Source organism: Sminthopsis crassicaudata, chromosome 1, assembly GCF_048593235.1.
Source record: "Sminthopsis crassicaudata isolate SCR6 chromosome 1, ASM4859323v1, whole genome shotgun sequence".
NCBI classification, from domain to species: Eukaryota; Metazoa; Chordata; class Mammalia; order Dasyuromorphia; family Dasyuridae; genus Sminthopsis; species Sminthopsis crassicaudata.
This window is the reverse complement of record NC_133617.1, coordinates 72,613,045-72,617,857: the sequence shown is the minus strand read 5'-3', so window position 1 is coordinate 72,617,857 and position 4,813 is coordinate 72,613,045.

Genomic DNA, 4,813 nt, shown 5'->3' with positions numbered 1-4,813 from the left:
CATTGGTGTTAGTGTTAACTAAGTTCGTCTTTAAATAGTTACGTGAGGGATACGTCATCTGTTAATGCTTTTGTGAAGTGAGTTAAACAAGCTTTCTGTATTTTAATGCTTTAGTGTTTCAGTTTTATAAGTGAAGATTTTATTTTAAAAACCAGTGGGAAAGAGTGGGGTGGTTTTTTTTTTTTTTTTTTTTTTTTTTTTTGTATGTCTGGGTCATTCAGGCAGGATATCTGAATTAAGCTGAATGTAGACAAATAAAGATGAAGAAAACTCTTTGGGCCGATGTCTGGCCTGCGTGTCTGTCCCACCAACCCTGGAAAAGCTGCCCCCTCACCTGGTTCAAAGCCAGGGAGAGAGCAGGTACAGGGTGGCAGGTGGGGAAAGACAGGTTGGAGGGGGCAGGATTTTCTTGGGGCTTCTTAATTCCCTGAGCTTTTGGAAACAAGCACCTTTGGTAGGTAAAGTCTTCCTGTCCGTGAAGAGCCATTAAAACATCCCCCCAAAATGACAGGGGCAGGGGTAGAGGGATACCATCAAGATAGGCTGAGATAAGATGGGATGAGGAAAGCTTTCTCCATAGGGAGAAGGAGTGTTAGATTTTTCTATGCATATGTGGGCTAGGCTAGGATCCTTGAGAAGGTCCAGAAGCACAGAGCTATTGTTTTGGTAGAGCCTCCATTTCCTTTAGCCCAGGGGTTGGTTTTTGTAGCTACTCCAGAGGCAGACTTAAGTACAGAAGGCATGTGGAGGACCAGCCATTTGCTTGGCATCTCTCCTTGCTTTGACCAAAAGTCCCAATCCTGCCTTTATTTCCTGTCATGGTTTTAAGAGTGCCCTGCCAAGATGACTTGTAATTAAGATTGTTGGAGGGGGAGCAATTTATTGAGTAAGTGGATATCAACAGCTGAAGGGAGCTGAATGGCAGGACCTGGGATTTTTCCTTAAGTTCCTTGGTTTAGGTCAGGGTCTGAAGGCCTTAGAAGATGCTCTGCTGGGGCTGGGCCAATTAACCCTTTTTCAAGGCCAAATGGTGATGAGAGGGGAGTCGACTTAGGCTGTCTCCCTGACTTCCTTGGAGGTTTCAGTGGATTTGCAAGCTTAATACAAGTCAATTGTGTAATGACAGCCAAAAAGAGTAGTTGTGATCTTTGTCTGCATTGAGAAAAGCAGTGTCTGAGCTGGGGATGGCAGCAGTCTTGCTGTGCCCTATCCTGGTGAGGTGCCATGAGTAAGATATAGGATAAGCCTTGATGATTGGGGGGGAGGGGGGCAGGCTGCCAAACAGTTTTGAAAGAAAGGTCAGTTAAAAGAACTGGGGATATTGAGCCTAGTAGAAACTCTGGGTCATGATGGCTCTCTGCAGGTATCTGAAAAGATATCATGTGGAAGAGGGAGAAATCTTGGCTTCTTTTTGCCCGAGAGGACAGAACTAGGAGCAGTGAACAAGCAGGGCACGGTTAAAGATAAAGCTGCCATGGCAGATGGCTTGTTTTTCAGCTGAGGTTTGAAGTAGGGGCTGGAAAAGCTTGGTGAGATTCTGGATCAGGTATGGGTCAGGCTAGAATGGCCTCTGAATGCCAAGAACCTTGAAGACTATTAATGCTTTCTTGTTTGACTAGAGAAGCTATTTCTGAAAGAATGGTCTGCTCTGTACAACCTGCATGACCTTGGCAAAGTCATTTTACCCCCTCTGGACCTTAGTGAAAGAGGATAGAATAGTGATCAGAGGTGGCATGGTGTGTCAGATGGAGCATGGAGTCAGAAGAACTTAGCTTTGAATCTTGCCTCAGCTGTTTTACAATCACTGTGATGTTGAGCAAAAAATTTTCTGTGCCTAAGTTTTCTCATTATAAAATTAAGAAGTCAGACTAGGTAGTTGCCAAGGTCCCTTCAAATTCTCCATCCTGTGACCCTAATGGAATTGATTTGGACAAGGTGGGAAGGTGGGAAGATGCTTCTCAAATGGCAGGGAAATAAAGAGGGATGAAAAGGGCCATAGTCTTGGTCCAGGGAACTTCAGCCCCAGAAGTCAGCAGTGAGAGCTAGAAAAGGAGAGAAAGCAGATATCTCATAGGAACATCAGTATGTAAAAGGATTGGAAATAACTGGTCCTATATTGGGAAGAATCCACAGCTCAGAGGTCAAGTGTGATGCCTAGTATAGTAGTTTTCCTTCTTTCACCAGAAGTTGAACAGAAAAGCAGATTTGGTAAGTAATACTCATTTTGTATATATAAAGCCACTGACTGACATAGCGGGAAGGGATCTCTGGGTCACCTGATCTACTTTGGGCCTCCTCTGTGAGAGAACGAGGTATGTTTGAGTGATTTGTCCAAAGTTTTAGGCAGTAAGATGAAGACTTAAAGCTCCACCCTGAGTCTTTTGCCTACACGTTTGCTGCATTTAAAGTTTCCAGTTAAAATGTTTGACGTGTAGTAGGTTTGTAAATACTTGCTGATAGTAGGCTCATAAATGCTTATTGATACTGCACTGCTCTCAGGAGGCCTGACCCTGAGCAGAGGTATGTGCAATAGTTTGGGTGGGCCCAGGATTTGGACTTGGTTCAGAAATCCTTTGTATTTTATTCCCTCATTTTACAGGTGAGGAAACTAAGGCCCAGGAAAGAAGTGACTTGAATGAATGAAAAAGCATTTATTAAATGTTTATTATTTCCCCAAACACTGGATACAAATAGAAGAGTGAGACAGCCCCTCTTGTCAGGAAACTCATGTTCTAACTGGGGGAGACAGCATAGATAGGAGAGGTCAGCTGCATGACAGAAGGGCCAGGATTGTAAGGGTGTGGCTGAAGGGTGGATAGCAAGACCCAGTTCTTAGGAATCATTGGCAGGTCAGATAGCAGTTCCCTGAGAGTCAGGAGGGAATTGTGATAGGGCAAAAGAGCAAGAGCCACGGTCCTCCATTTTGCTAGAATGATTATAATTGGTGACTACTCATCTAAGTGGTGTGAGCAGCCCTATCATAACTTGACCCAGGTCTGCTGACTCTCCAAGCCCAGCACTCTTTCCACTACACCACAATGCCTTATCTTTCACCTGTTCCCTTTACCTGGTGGACAGTTAAGTGTACTTTTTAGTCACCTCCTGTTTAGAGGTACTTGATTGGAAAATGGAGTATAGCTTGTGTTTCATGAGAGAATCACCCCAGAAGACACCATAAGGTTTTACATAGTTTTAGGGACTCCTTGGGTGACCTAGAGTTCAATTTGCAGTTGTAGATTAGTGTCCCAGGTCAGGTCTTAAATCAAACTCATCATGATTCCTGGAACTCTATACTGTTCCTTAACATTAGGCCTTGGTTGCAATTTAAAATAATTTTCCCAAGGTTTATTAAGCTATAAAAGCAAAACTTAAGTTAAAACTGCACTATGACTTTTGGGACACCCTATCAAATGCATACTGTATCCTTTGGAGGCTTCTTCCTCCTCTCCCATGCCATCACGGCCAGAGAAAAGTTCATTTTTGTCACTTCGTTTTGTCACTGCCTTTAATGATTATATTGCTAGTCCAGAGCGTAAAAAGTAAGTAGGAAACTCACAGTGTTGGCCCTGAGGAGAGGATCATGATTGCTAAATAGATAATACTGGGAAACATGTATTGCCTCTTGAAAGGTAGGCCAGTACCCTAGCAGTTCCTGGGGAAGAAAGTCATTGACAAAGGCAAATTGATGAAACTTAATTTGGTACTTCTGGAAAGAGTTAGGAAGCTGTGTATAGATACTACTCCAAGCAGTTGGAAGCATGGCTCTTCAAGCATACAAGTTGATATTCTTTACATTTGGGGCAGCAACCACAACCCTGATGAATAGATTAATGGATATCACATTGTGAAATCCACTGTAGTAGAGAGGGTACTTGGTTTGGGGGCTGATTTCCTTAGGTATTTCTCTACTTCCTTATGATCCTAATGGGTTCCACATTCCTATAAATGTGTCCTTTAATGAAATTCTTGATCTGGGGTTCCTTGGAAGGCAGCATGTACTGCATAAGGAAGCTGAGGCTCACAAACACATTGCTATCTATCTTGAGCATATAGCAGGTAATGGGCTACCCATTCTGGTCCTTTGAGAGTCTTAAAGAGTAAGATTGTGATATGTATCTAGGAAACCTTCCTGGAGGAAATCTTTGTGCTTTCTGTCCTCATCTATCAACAAATCCCATAGATGTCTAGGAAAGAGGAATGGAAGCAGGCCCATCAGGAAGACAAGGTGGATGTCCACTTCAGGTACCACAGCTTTGTGACCCCATGTGCATCGGATGACCTGGTTTCTGCTGGCTTCCTGGAGTTTGGTTATGACCAACATCAAAAGGAAGGGGCCAACAGGATTTGCCATGCACTTGTTTAGATGGTTGAACAGGAAGAAGGGGTAGGTTTGTGCTTGCACCCTCTACACAGGATACTGAATCTGCCTCTGGACCGTCTCATTGATGTGTGGATGACCTTCCAGGAGTAGTATTGAAAAGTTCCTCTCCTTCCATCCCTCTTCCCCTACTCTGGACAGCACCTGAAAAAGACCTGAGCACCGGTGTCCCCATGTTAGTGTTATGGTGTCAGTATACTGAGCTGGAAGGAACAAAAGACCAGATAAGGGTTAGCGAGGCTAGGTTATAGTTTCTGTCCTTGCTCCTTCCTATCCCCTCTGGCATGCTAGATGATGTTTTCCTTGTGAAGAGTTTGGTTGATATAGATCTAGGAGGAGCAAAGCAGATAAAAAAGACACAATGGTGAATATCTGCCTGTCTTTCCCTTGATGTGGCAGGAACTTGGATGGGCCCCTAAAAATTGGCCAGTAAAA